Here is a 15635-nt window from a genome sequence, read left to right as displayed (position 1 = left end):
GCACACGGGCTTCTGTAGTTGTGGCACGCAGCCTCAGTAGTCGTGGGTCTTGGGCTCTAGAGTGCAGGCTCAGTAGTTGCGGCACACGGGTTTAGTTGCTCCACGGCATGTGGGATCTTCCCGGACCAGAGCTCGAACCCGTGTCCCCTGCATTGGCAGGCGGATTCTTAACTACTGCGCCACCAGGGAAGTCCAGAAAATGATCTTTTTCTTAAAAGATAGCCCAACACTTTGTTGAGGTATGACTGACATACAAAAAGCTGTACACATTTAATATAAACAACTTGAGTTTGTAGATAAGCGTACACTCGTGAAACTACCACCACAATCAAAACCATAAAAGTATCTATGACCTGCAAAAGTTTCTTCCTGCCATCTTTGAAAAAAAAATGATCTTTTTTACTTTTCACTACACCTGAAGCTCAGAGTGGTCAAGTGAGGTTTCAGAACTTAAATATGTACCAAGTTTGTGTTAGATATAGGCATCCAATGCAGACTTATCTGGTTTTAAATCATGAACTCTTAACTCATACATTTATTGCATACACCTGAGAGTGATTGGTCCTATGTGAGTAATTGGTCCTATGTGTGTCTTTTGAAGTTAATAGGTAGGGACTTCCCTGGTGACGCAGTGGTTAAGAATCTGCCTGCCAATGCAGGGGACACGGGTTTGATCCCTGATCTGGGAAGATCCCACATGCTGCAGAGCAGCAAAACCCGTGCGCCACAACTACTGAAGCCCGTGTGCGTAGAGCCTGTGCTCCGCAACAAGAGAAGCCACGGCGATGAGAAGCCCGCGCACTGCAACCAAGAGTAGCCTCTCCTGGCCTCAACTAGAGAAAAGCCAGCATGCAGCACCGAAGACCAGACACAGCCAAAAATAAATAAATTTAAAAATTATAAAAAAAAAAAATTAAAAAAAGTGTTAATAGGTAATGCGTTCCTCTTTTTTTTTCCAAAATATTTTTCACAGTTTAAACTCCTGTGAGCAGAGTATGTTTCCATTTCATTACATCCTTGTAAACATTTCTTGATAGACTCTTAACTGTTTTCCAGCCTGGTGTAGTAAAATGCTATATCATTGTGTTCTCATTTTGCACTTCTGATTGCCAGTCAAGGTGGATCATTTTTTTCATACGCTTATTAGCCAATATTATATTTAATTCTTTGAAATATTCCGATCTTCTTTTTTCTTTTACTTAAAAAAATTAGGTTTCAACTTTTCCTCCAACTTTTTGCAGTGTTGGTTCCTTCTTCAAAGACCAACTCCGAGAGCACTTTCTTGAAAAGGGCATTTCTGACCATTTTGTTTGGAATGGTTTCTTCACTTATTCTCTATCTCATCCCTCTCTCTGTGGCCTTCATAGTATTACCACATTCTGTAAATAAACAAAATATTGTTTAAAGAAATTGGGGTTCAGTCATACTAGTACCAGTCACTTATCAAATGTATGTGTAGCAAATGTCTCTATCATAGTCTTTGAAGACTTTAGCACGTGATTCACTGTAATTCTCACTCATTCCACATCTGCTATAATTTGTGGTGAGTTTAATATTGTCATGGATCCCTCCTCCTCCCACATCTTGGCTTCTTAGTTCTCTTCCTCTTCAGTAATTTTGTCCTCCCTCCTACCTCGACTCATACTCTTTACCTTGTCATTATGAAACTTATATGATAGTCATCAGTTACATCCATTAGACTATAACTTAATTAGTAAATAGTAAACTGTAAACTGCCTTCACTGGTCAAGCTCACTTTAACTGTTTGTACAAAAACTTGCATATCCTCCAAGCATCATGAAGCCTAAACGATAAGCTACAAGACCTCTTCACGACCCCTATAGATAAGTACCTCTGATGTAAGAGTCTTAAGATGTTTGCCCGAGTCGTTTTCTTGGAACTTGGAGTCAGTTGTCCAGTTTGAACGTCAGCTGGTTAAGACTGGTTGGGACAACCGACTCTCCCCTCGGGCATGAGAGAGTGTCTGATCGGTGGCCGTTTGATGTCAGAGGGCCAAAACCTCCACCCTAAGGATATGCTAATGCTGCCATTTTCTGAACATGCATCCTCTGAAGAAGCATGTAGCTTAGTTGCACCTGCGAGAATAACGGTACCTCATCTTTTTTTAAAAAATTAATTAATTAATTAAATTTATTTATTTTTGGCTGTGTTGGGTCTTCGCTGCTGCATGCGGGCTTTCTCTATTTGCAGTGAGCAGGGGCTTCTCTTCGTTGCAGTGTGCAGGCCTCTCATTGCGGTGGCTTCTCTTGTTGTGGAACACGGACACTAGGCGTGTGGGCTTCAGCAGTTGTGGCACATGGGCTCAGTAGTTGTGGCATGCAGGCTCTAGAGTGCAGGCTCAGTACTTGTGGCTCATGGGCTTAGTTGCTCCGAGGCATGTGGGATCTTCCCTGACCAGGTCTCCAACCCATGTCCCCTGCATTGGTAGGCGGATCCTTAACCACTGTGCCACCAGCGAAGTCCCGACCTCATCTTTTTCTAATTTTCAGTCACCTTTCACCACTCTCCCTGCACCTCAGGCCACCCTAATTCTTTATCCAGTATATATCCCTATCCTCTGGCCTTTGGGGTGATAGATTTGAGATTTGTTCTCCTTTCTCTTTGCTTGACTGCCTTGTGAGTAAACCCTTTCTCTGCTGCAAACCTCTCTATCTCAGAGTTTGGCTTTCTGTGTGTTAGGCAAATGAACGTGGCTCCGTAACAATTACTCCAAATTGTGACCCTTCTATAAGCACAACTTAAAACATTTATTCTCAGAGTACTGGCTACCTCCTAACTTTATAGCTTAGCCCTTTAAATATCCAAACTCCATCCATCCTTATGCCCTTCTGGAAAAATTTATCTTTTCAGTGAAACTTAAACTATCAGTTCTTCACTTCCCTTCGTAACTGGAACCTAAATTCCACAGATAGTCATTTTAATCATTGCTGTATTTATATCTTTTTTGAAAATTATTTTTTATTGAGGTAACATTTGTTTATAACATTATATAAGTTTCATATGGAAAATATTATATTTCTTCTTCTGTACACACTACAGCATGCTCACCAGCAAAGATTTAGTTTGTATAGTCACCACGGAGTTGATCCTCTTTATCCATTTCATCCTTTCCCCTCTGGTAGCCACTACTCTGTTCTCTGTATCTACGTGTTTGTTTTTGTTTGGTGTGGTTTTTTCATTTACTTTGTATGTTTTTTTAATATTCCGTATCTATGTGAAATCATATGGTATTTGGCTTTCTCTAGCTGACTTATTTCACTTAGCGTAATACTCTCAGTGTCCATCCATGCTGTCGCAAATGGCAAGATTTTATTTTTTTCTATGGCTGTATCTATATTGTATAATGTGTGTTTCACATCTTCTTTATTCATTTATTGGTTGATGGGCACTTCAGTTGTTGCTATATCTTGACTATTGTAAATAATGCTGCAATGAACATGGGGGTGCATAAGTGTTTTCAAGTTAGTGTTTTCATATACTTTGGATAAATACTCAGAAGTGGGACAGCTGGATCATATAGTAGTTCTATTCCTGAATTTCTAAGGAATCTTCATACTGTTCTCCATAGTGGCTGTGCCAGTTTACATTCCCACCGACACCGCATGAGGGCTCACTTTTCTCCACATACTCGCCAACACTTTTAATTTCTTGCCTTTTGATAAAAGCCATTCTAACAGGTATGAAGTGATATCTCATTGTCGGTTTTTTTTTTTAGTTTTTTAAAAAATTGAGGTATAATGGAGTTACAGTATTATGTTTCAGGTGTACAAGATAATGATGAACAATTCCTAAAGATTATACTCCATTTATAGTTATTATAAAATATTGGCTGTGGTCCCTTGTCTGGCAGTCCAGTGGTTAAGACTCCATGCTTCCAGTGCAGGGGGCCTGGGTTCAGTCCCTGTTCAGGGAACTAAGATCCCCGTGTGCTGTGGGGTATGGCCAAAAAATAAATATTGGCTGTATTCCCTGTGTTGTACAATATATCCTTGTAGCTTAATTACTTTATACATAGTAGTTTGTACCTCTTAATCTCTTACCCCTATCTTGCCTCTCCCCACTTGTAACCACTAGTTTGTTCTCTATATCTGTGAATCTGTTTCTGTTTTGTTATATTCACTAGTTTGTTTTATTTTCTGGATTGCATGTTTAAGTGATAACATAACAGTATTTGTCTTTCTCTGTCTGACTTATTTCACTATGCATAATACGCTACAAGTCTATCCATGTTGTTGTAAATGACAAAATTTCACTCTTTTTTTATGGCTGAGTATATAAATACACACACACATGCATATATATATCACATCACATCTTCTTTAGCTGTTCATCTGTTGATGGACACTTAGTTGTTTCCATATTTTGGCTGTCATAAATAATGCTGCCATGAACATTCAGCTGCATGTATCTTTTCAAAATAGTGTTTTTGTTTTCTTTAGATATATACCCAGGAGTGGAATTGCTGTATCATATGGTAATTCTATTTAGTTTTTTGAGGAACCTCCACACTGTTTTCCACAGTGGCTGCACCAATTCACATTCCCACCAACAGTGTACATATGGGTGTTCCCTTTATTTCACAACCTAGCCAACATTTGTTATTTGTGGTCGTTTTGATGTTAGGTGTTCTTACAGGTGTGAGGTGGTATCTCATGGTGGTTTGATTTGTATTTCTCTGATGGTTAGTGATGTTGAGCATCTTTTCATGTGCCTGTGGGCCAACTGTTATGTCTTCTTTGGAAAAATGTCTGTTCACCTCTTCTGCCCATTTTAATCAAGTTGTTTTCTTTTTGATATTGAGTTGTATGAGCTGTTTATATATTTTGGATATTAACTCCTTATTGGTCATCTCATTCCCAAGTATTTTGCCCCATTCAGTAGGTTGTCTTTTCATTTTGTTGATGGTTTCCTTTGCTGTGTAAAAACTTTTAGGTTTAATTAGGTCCCATTTGTTTATTTTGGCTTTTGTTTCCTTTGCCTTAGGAGACAGATTAAAAAAAATATACAGTAAAGATAGAAAATCAACCATGTACAAAGCTAGTAGGAAGGTTAAAAGCCAAAAGTAGTAATATCATCTATATCTACAATAAGCAGTTTGGGGATACACAAAATAATTAGATGTAAAATATGATGTCAAAAACAGTAATCATAAGGGGAGGAGAGTACAATTGTAGGGTTGTTAAAATGCATTTGAAATTTGAGATCAGCAACTTAAAACAATCACATATAACAATATATTGCTGTATATAAACTTCATGATAGACAAAACAAAAAAATCTATAATAGATGCACACAGAAAAAAGAGGAAAGAATTTGAAGATTAAAGATAGTCATCAAATCACAAGACAAAAGAATGAAAGAAGAAGAAAGGAAGAAAAAAGCACTACAAAACAACCCCAAAACAATTAATAAAATGGCAATAAGAACATGCACATCAATAATTATTAAAAGTAAATGGACTAAATGCTCCAATCAAAAGACATAGGGTGATAGATAAATAAGGACGTACTGTATGGCACAGGGAACTATATTCAATATCTTGTATATAATAACTTATAATGGAAAAGAATCTGAAAAAGAATATATACATATATAGATCGCTTTGCTGTACACCTGAAACTAATACAACATTGTAAATCAACTATACTTCAATAAAAAGTTGTTTGTTTTGAAAAAAAAAAGAGTGGCTGAATGGATACAAAAACAAGACCCATATATATGCTGCCTACGAGAGACTCACTTCAGATCTAAAGACACACAGACTGAAAGTGAGGGGATGGAAAAAGATACTCCATGCAAATGGAAATAAAAAGAAAGCTGGGGAGCAATACTTATATCAGACATAGACTTTAAGAGAAATAGACTTTTGTGGTTTTGATTTGCATTTCTCTAATAATTTATGATGTTGAACATCTTTTCATGTGTCTGTTGGCCATCTATGTCTTCTTTGGAAAATGTCCTGTACCCATTTTGGGGTTGTTTTCTTCTTTTTGTTGTTGTGAGTTTTTTCTATATTTTGGATGTTAACCCCTTATTGGATATATGATTTGCAAGTATCTTCTTCCATTAGGTAGGTTCCCTTTTCATTTTGTTGCTGGTTTCCTTTACTGTGCAGAAACTTCTTAGTTTGATGTAGTCCTATTTGTTTACTTTTGCTTGTGTTTCCCTTGCCTGAGGAGACAAATAAGTGGAAAAGTATTCTGTGCTCATGGATTGGAAGAAATAACATTGTTCAAATGTCTATGTTACCTAAAGCAATCTTCAGATTCAATACAATCTCTATCAAAGTCCCAAGGATATTTTTTGCAAAAACAGAATAAAAAATTCTTAGATTTACATGAAACCATAAGAGAACCTGAACAGCCAAAGCAATCCTGATAAAAAGAACAAAGTTGGAGGTATCACACTCTCTGATTTAAAACTATATTATAAAGCTACAATAATCAAAACAGCATTATATTTGCAGAAAAGCAGATACATAGGTCAATGGAACATAATTGAGAACCTGGGAGTAAACCCATACATATATGGATAATTAATTCATGGCAAGGGAGCAAAGAGCGTACAATGGAAAAGGACAGTCTCTTCAATGAATGGTGATGGGGGAACTTCCCTGGTGGTACAGTGGTTAAAAATCCACCTGCCAATGCAGGGGGACACGGGTTTGATTCCTGGTCTGGCAAGATCCCACATGCCACGGAGCAACTAAGCCCGTGCGCCACAACTACTGAGCCTGTGCTCTAGAGCTCGCGAGCCACAACTACTGAGCCCCTGTGCCACAACTACCGAAGCCCGTGTGCCTAGAGCCTGTGCTCCGCAACAAGAGAAGCCACTGCAACAAGAAGCCCATGCACTGCAATGAAGACCCAACACAGCCAAAAATAAATAAATAAATAAATTTATATTAAAAAATGGTGTTGGGAAAACTGGACAGCCACATGCTAAAAAAAAAAAAAAAGAAACTACACCACTATCTCACACCACACACAAAAGTCATCTCAAAATGCATTAAAGACTTCAGTGTAGGGCTTCCCTGGTGACGCAGTGGTTGAGAGTCTGCCTGCCGATGCAGGGGACACGGGTTTGTGCCTGGTCCAGGAAGATCCCACATGCCACGGAGTGGCTGGGCTTGTGAGCCATGGCCGCTGAGCCTGTGCTCTGCAACGGCAGAGGCCACAACAGTGAGAGGCCCGCATACCGCAAAAAAAAAAAAAAAAAACTTCAGTGTAAGACTTTAAACCATAGAACTCCTAGAGAAAATATAGGCAGTACTCTCTTTGACATCAGTCTTAGCTATTTTATATCTTCACTTCTTTTCCCTGTCTCCTGCTTTGCTGGTCGATATATCTGCTACCCTGTGCCTGCACTTTCCAAGCTGAAGGGGGTTGGAGAAGAACACTCAACCCCATTGACTGGTCTCAATTTATATTCATGGTCACATACATCAGATGGGCTCCTACTGCTGCCCATTGAACTTACTATGTTGCTGTACCCCATTCGCTCACTCTTTTAGATGAACATTGCATGCTTTCTCTTCTCTCTGCAAACCTCCAATACCTCATCCCTTATTTTATCTCCTAGGTGGTCACCTTGCTTCTTTTTCACTTTATGAATGAAGCAATCAGAAAATATTTTCCAAAATTCCCTAAGTCACATCTCACCAGGTGCCACTGAGACTATATATTGTGCTTTTTCTCCTGTTCCCATAGATGAAATATCTTGCTCCTAGCAAAGGCCATACTCTCTGCATTGGTGCAAGTGATCTCATCTCATTTTGCCTCTTCAAGAACATCACTCTAGCAATTTTCCCATCTTTGTCCATCATCATCACATTTTAGCTACCTCTACTGAATCAATATCTTCAATACAGGGACTTCCCTGGTCGTCCAGTGGTTAAGACCCCACGCTTCCACAGCAGGGGATGGAGGTTCGATCCCTGGTTCGGGAACTAAGATCCCACATGCCGTGCAACACGGCCAAAAAAACTTCAGTACATAATTGAGAGGTAAACTCTTTCATCTTTTTTTTTTTTTGTGGTATGCGGGCCTCTCACTGTTGTGGCCTCTCCCATTGCGGAGCACAGGCTCTGGACGCGCAGGCTCAGTGGCCATGGCTCACGGCCCAGCCACTCTGCGGCATGTGGGATCTTCCTGGACCGGGGCACAAACCCGCGTCCCCTGCATCGGCAGGCAGACTCTCAACCACTGCGCCACCAGGGAAGCCCAAACTCTTTCATCTTAAAGTAAAAACTCTCTTGACATGAATTTCTCCTCCAGTTTCTACATCAGTTTTCTCCTTCCTTATACACCAGAACTGTTGTATTAGTCAACTATACCTGCATTCTCTAATTTCCCTCCTCCCACACTCTCTTGCACCCACTCCAATCTTGTGTCCATGCCAGTCATCTATAAGCATTCTCATTAAGGTCACCAGTGACCCCCACATTATGAAATCCGGGGGTTAATTCTCAGTCCTCATGGACATCATATGACACAGCCAATCTCTCTCTCTCTCTTTAAACATTTTCCCCCACGGCATCCAAGATCTCACACTCTCCCCATCTGTCTGTTGCTTCTCTTTCTTAATTTCTTTATCTGTTTGCTCTTTTTTCTGAAGGTTGGACTATCCCAGGACCTTGTTGTTGACCTTTTTTTTCCCTATCAGCCTTCTGTCTTCTTTTAAGTGCCATCTGTATGTTGGTGACTCCCAGATATGAAAGCTACTCCCTCCTGTAGCTTTCCCAAGAACATCCAACTACATTGTCAGTATTTTCTCCTGGATATCTGTTAAGTTGAACCATATATACAGTTTTCATTTTTGTAGATCAGAATGGTTGAATATTATCGATTTTATATAAGTCAATCTAATAGGTCACCATGTCCTGCCTGCTGTGGGCTGCACATGGTAGGTAGGATGTCACCCCAGGACCTTGCTTCAGATGTAAATATTTAAATGTTCAGTAAATTGGAGGAAAAAAACATGGATTTTTAGAAACTGAAGAGCAAATTAAGCATCAGCAGCATTTGGGGGCTTGTCAGGAATGCAGAATCTCAGGTCCCATTTCAAACCTCCTGAATCATGACCTGCCTTTTAACAAGATCCCTAATGATGTCCTTGGCTTCTCTCCATGAAGATTCCTGACTCATAGCCCTTGCAATCTTGGGAAAACCTCATCCAATTTCTTAGATCCAGATCCTGGGGCCTCCCTTTCCTCAGCATCACTCCCACCCAGCCTGGATGCATTGACCCAACCATATCCTAGGACATGAACTCCAGTGCTGGACACCTCATGCCAAAAAACCAGCAAGACAGGAACATGGCCCCACGCATCAGCAGACAGGCTGCCTAAAGTCATACTAAGCTCACAGACACCCCAAAACACACCACCTAATGCAGCCCTTCCCTTCAGAGGGAAAAGGCTCAGCTCCACCCTCCAGAGTGCAGGCACAAGTCCCTCCCGCCACTGAGCCTACACAAACCCCTGGACCAACCTCACTCACGAGGGGGCGGACAACAGAAGCAAGAGGAACAATAACAGCAGCCTGTGGAAAGGAGGCCATAAACACAGTAGGTTAGACAAAATGAGACGACAGAGAAATATGTTGCAGATGAAGGACCGAGGTAAAATCCGACAAGACCAAATAAATGAAGAGGAAATAGGAAATCTACATGAAAACTGATTCAGAGTAATGATAGTATAGATGATCCAAGATCTCGGAAATAGAATGCAGGCATGGATCCAGAAAATACAAGGAATGTTTAACAAGGACCTAGAAGAACTAAAGAGCAAACAATCAGTGATGAACAACACAATAACTTACATGAAAAATACACTGGAAGGAATCAATAGCAGAACAATTGAGGCAGAAAATCAGATAAGTGAGCCAGAAGATAGAATGGTGGAAATAACTGCCACAGAGCAGAATAAAGACAAAAGAATGAAAAAAAATGAGGACAGGCTCAGAGACATCTGGGTCAACATTAAACACACCAGCATTCGAATTATAGGGGTCCCAGAAGAAGAAAAGGGAAAGGGCCAGAGAAAATATTTGAAGAGATTATACTTGAAAACTTCCCTAATATGGGAAAGGAAATAGTCAGTCAAGTCCAGGAAGCACAGAGGGTCCCATACAGGATAAACCCAAGGAGAAATATTCCGAGAAACATACTAATCAAACTAACAAAAATTAAATGTAAGAAAAAATATTAAAAGCAGCAAGGGAAAATCAACAAATAACCTACAAGGGATTACCTATGAGGTTATGAACTGATTGTTCAGAAGAAACCGCAGGCCAGAAGGGAGTGGCAGGACATATTTAAAGTGATAAAAGGGAAAAACCTACAACCAAGATTACTCTACCCAGCACGAATCTCATTCAGATTCAACAGAGAAATCAAAAGCTTTAAAGACAAGCAAGAGCTAAGAGAATTCAGCACCACCAAACAAGCTTTACAACAAATGCTAGAGGAACTTCTCTAGGCGGGAAGCACAAGAGAAGAAAGAGACCTACAAGAACAAACCCAAAACAGTTAAGAAAATGGTAATAAGAACGTACATATGGATAATTACCTTAAATGTAAATAGATTAAATGCTCCAACAAAAAGACACAGACTAGCTGAATGGATAAAAAACAAGACCTGTATACATGCTGTCTAAAGAGACCCACTACAGTCCTAGGGACACATACAGACTGAAAGGGTATGGAAAAAGGCATTCCATGCAAATGTGAATCAAAAGAAAGCTGGAGTAGCAGTACTCATATCAGACAAGATAGATTTTAAAATAAAGACTATTACAAGAGACAAGGAAGGACACTATATAATGATCAAGGGGTCAATCCAGGAAGAAGATATAATAATTGTAAATATTTATGCACCCAACATAGGAACACCTCAATACATAAGCCAAATGCTAACAGCCATAAAAGGGGAAATTGACAGTAACACAATAATAGTGGAGGACATTAACACCCCATTTACCCCAATGGACAGATCATCCAGACAGAAAATAAATAAGGAAACAAGCTTTAAATGACAAAATAGACCAAATTGACTTAATTGATATTTATAGGACATCCCATCCGAAAGCAGGAGAATACACTTTCTTCCCAAGTGCACATGGAACATTCTACAGGATAGATCACATCTTGGGTCACAGATCAAGCCTTGGTAAATTTTAGAAAATTGAAATTTTATCAAGCATGTTTTCTGACCACAACACTGTGAGATTAGAAATCAATTATAGGAAAAAAATGTAAAAAATACAAACGCATATAGGCTAAACAATACACTACTAGATAACCAAGAGATCACTGAAGAAATCAAAGAGGACATCAAAAAATACCTAGAGACAAATGACAATGAAAACACGACGATCCAAAACCTATGGGATGCAGCAAAAGCAGTTCTAAGAGGGAAGTTTATAGCAATACAATCCTACCTCAAGAAACAAGAAACATCTCAAACAAACAACTTAACCTTACACCTAAAGCAAGTAGAGAAAGAAGAACAAACAAAACCCAAAGTTAGTAGAAGGAAAGAAATCATAAAGATCAGATCAGAAATAAATGAAATAGAAACAAAGAAAACAATAGTAAAGAACAATAAAACTAAAAGCTGGTACCTTGAGAAGATAAACGAATTGTTAAGCCTTTAGCCAGACTCATCAAGAAAAAAAGGGAGAGGACACAAATCAATAAAATTAGAAATGAAAAAGGAGCAATTACAACTGATGCTGAAGAAATACAAAGGATCATAAAAGACCACTCAAGCAACTTTATGCCAATAGAATGGACAACCTGGAAGAAACGGACAAATTCTTAGAAAAGTACAACCTTCCAAGACTGAACTAGGAAGAAATAGAAGATATGAACAGACCAATCACAAGCACTGAAATTGAAACTGTGATTTAAAATCTTCCAACAAAGAAAAGTCCAGGACCAGATGGCTTCACAGGCGTATTCTATCAAACATTTAGAGAGGAGCTAACACCTATACTTTTCAAACTATTCCAAAAATTTCAGAGGGAGGAACATTCCCAAACTCATTCTACGAGGCCACCATCACCCTGATACCAAAATCACACAAAGATATCACAAAAAAAGAAAAGTACAGGCCAATATCACTGATGAACATAGATGCAAACACCCTCAACAAGATACTAGCAAACCAAATCCAACAATGCATTAAAAGGATCATACACCATGATCAAGTGGGACTTATCCCAGGGATACAAGGATTCTTCAATATATGCAAATCAGTCAATGTGATATGCCATATTAACAAACTGAAGAATAAAAGCCATATGATCATATCAATAGATGCAGAAAACGCTTTTGACAAAATTCAGCACCCATTTATGATAAAAAAACTCTCCAGAAAGTGGGCATAGAGGGAACTCACCTCAATATAATACAGCCCATATATGAGAAACCCACAACAAACATTATTCTCAGTGGTGAAAAACTGAAAGCATTTCCACTAAGTTCAGGAACAAGACAAGGGTGTCCACTCTCACCACTTTTATTCAACATAGTTTTGGAAGTCCTAGCCATGGCAATCAGAGAAGAAAAAGAAATAAAAGGAATCCAAATTGGAAAAGAAAAAGTAAAACTGTCACTGTTTGCAGATGACATGATACTATTCATAGAAAATCCTAAAGATGCCACCAGAAAACTACCAGAGCTAATAAATCAATTTAATAAAGTCACAGGATACAAATTTAATACACAGAAATCTCTTGCATTCCTATACGCTAACAATGAAAGATCAGAAAGAGAAATTAAGGAAACAATCCCATTTACCATTGCAGCAACAACAACAAAATACCTAGGAATAAACCTACCTAAGGAGGCAAAAGACCTGTACTCAGAAAACTATAAGACACTGATTAAAGAAATCAAAGATGACACAAACAGAGAGAGATATATACCATGTTCTTGGATTGGAAGAATCAATATTGTGAAAATGACTGTACTACCCAAAGCAATCTACAGATTCAATGCAATCCCTATCAAATTACCAATGGTATTTTTCACAGGAATAGAACAAAATTTTACAGTTTGTATGGAAACACAAAAGACCACAAATAGCCAAAGCAATCTTGAGAAAGAAAAACGGAGCTGGAGAAATCAGTCTCCCTGGCTTCATACTATACTACAAAGCTACAGTAATCAAGACAGTATGGTACTGGTACAAAAACAGAAATAGAGATCTTCGGAACAGGATAGAAAGCACAGAAATAAACCCACACAGCTCTGGTCACCTAATCTATGAAAAAGGAGACAAAAATATACAATGGAGAAAAACAGACTCTTCAATAAGTGGTGCTGTGAAAACTGGACAGCTACATGTAAAAGAATGAAATTAGAACACCCCGTAACACTGTACACAAAAATAAACTCAAAATGGATTAAATACCTAAATGGAAGGCCAGACACTGTAAAAATGTTAGAAGAAAACATAGGCAGAACATTCTTTGACATAAATCGCAGCAAGATCTTTTTTGGTCCACCTCTTAGTGTAATGAAAACAAAACCAAAAATAAACAAATGGGGCCCAGTTAAACTTAAAAGCTTTTGCACAGCAAAGGAAACCATAAATAAGACAAAAAGACAACCCTCAGAATGGGACAAAATACTTGCAAATGAAGCAACTGACAAAGGATTAATCTCCAAAATATACAAGCAGCTCATGCAGCTCAATATCAAAAAAACAAACAACCCAATCCAAAAATGGGCAGAAGACCTAAGTAGTCATTTCTCCAAAGAAGAAATAAATATGGCCAAAAAGCACATGAAAAGATGCTCATCATCGCTAATTATTAGAGAAATGCAAATGAAAACTTCAATTAGGTATTACCTCACACCAGTCCGAATGGCCATCATCAAAAAATCTACAAACAAATGCTGGAGTGGGTGTGGAGAAAAGGGAACCCTCTTGCACTGTTGGTGGGAATGTAAATTGATACAGCCACTATGGAGAACAGTATGGAGGTTCCTTAAAAAACTACAAATAGAACTACCATATGACCCAGCAATCCCACTACTGGGCATATACCCAGAGAAAACCATAATTCAAAAAGACACATGCACCCCAGTGTTCACTGCAGCAATATTTACAATAGCCAGCACGTGGAAGCAACCTAAGTGTCCATCAACAGAGGAGTGGATAAAGAAGACGTGGTACATATATACAATGGAATATTACTTAGCCATAAAAAGGAAAAAAATTGTATCATTTGCAGAGACGTGGATGGATGTGGATGTACTGTCATACAGGGTGAAGTAAGTCAGAAACAGAAAAATAGATATTGTATATTAACGCATATATGTGGTATCTAGAAAAATGGTGTAGATGATTTTATTTGCAAAGCAGAAATAGAGACACAGCTATGGGGAACAAATGTATAGATACCGAGGGGGAAAGGGGGGTGGGAGGAATTGGGAGACTGAGATTGGCACATATACAGTATTGACACTATGTATAAAATAGATAACTAATGAGAATATACTGTATAGCATAGGGAACTCTACTTAATACCCTGTGGTGACCTAAATGGGAAGGAGATCCAAAAAAGAGGGGTATATGTATATGTATAGATGAATCATTTTGCTCCAATACAATTAATTTAAAAATCTAATAATAGGCAACCCAAACTTCAGGTCCAAATTTGAACTCATATTTCCCCAAACCTGATATTTTCAAAGTGTTTCCTATCACAGTAATGGTACTTTCTTCCTTTTGCTCAAGCCAGAAACTTGGAATTGTCCTTGAAAGTCTTTCTTTCACATACATTCCATCTAGATATCCTGGACCATAGCACTTCTTACCATCCCTCCTGCTTCCACCCTGCTGCCATTTTCATCCCTTTAGTGAATTACCATAGAAACCTCCGAAGTGGTCTCCTCCCCTCTCTTCTTTGTCTCTTTTCAGGCTAGTCTCCACTCAATAGCTAGAGTGGTTCTGTTAAACCATAAGTCAGATCATGTCAATCCTCTGCTCAAACATATCCAGTTTCACTCAGGGTCAAAGCCCATGTTTGTATTTTATTTATTTATTTATTTTTAAAACAAATTTATTTATTTTTGGCTGCATTGGGTCTTCATTGCTGTGTGCAGGCTTTTTCTAGTTGCGGCGAGCGGGGGCTACTCTTCGTTGCAGTACATGGACTTCTCTTGCAGTGGCTTCTCTTGTTGTGGAGCACAACTCTAGGCATGTGGGCTTCAGTAGTTGTGGCTTGCAGGCTGTAGAGCGCAGGCTCAGTAGTTGTGGCACATGGGCTTAGTTGCTCCGCAGCATGTGGGATCTTTCCGGATCAGGGCTCGAACCCATGTGCCCTGTGTTGGCAGGCAGGTTCTTAACCACTGCACCACCAGGGAAGCCCAAAACCCATGTTTTTATATAGGCCTACAGGGCTCTATATGATCTGGACATCCCACCTTCATTACATCAGACTGCACCTCCTATCACTCTCCCCCCTTGGTCCTTCTGTTACAGCTGCCTGGCCTCTGTGCTTTTCCTAGAAATTGGCAGACATACTTACAGATTTTGCAATTGTTCCTCTTATATCCATCTATCTGCATGGTTCCTCACTCCTTTCAGGCTGTTACTC

This window comes from Leucopleurus acutus (assembly GCF_964270905.1).
Source record: "Leucopleurus acutus genome assembly, chromosome: 5".
Taxonomy (NCBI): Eukaryota; Metazoa; Chordata; class Mammalia; order Artiodactyla; family Delphinidae; genus Leucopleurus; species Leucopleurus acutus.
Note: the sequence above shows the minus strand (reverse complement) of the source record.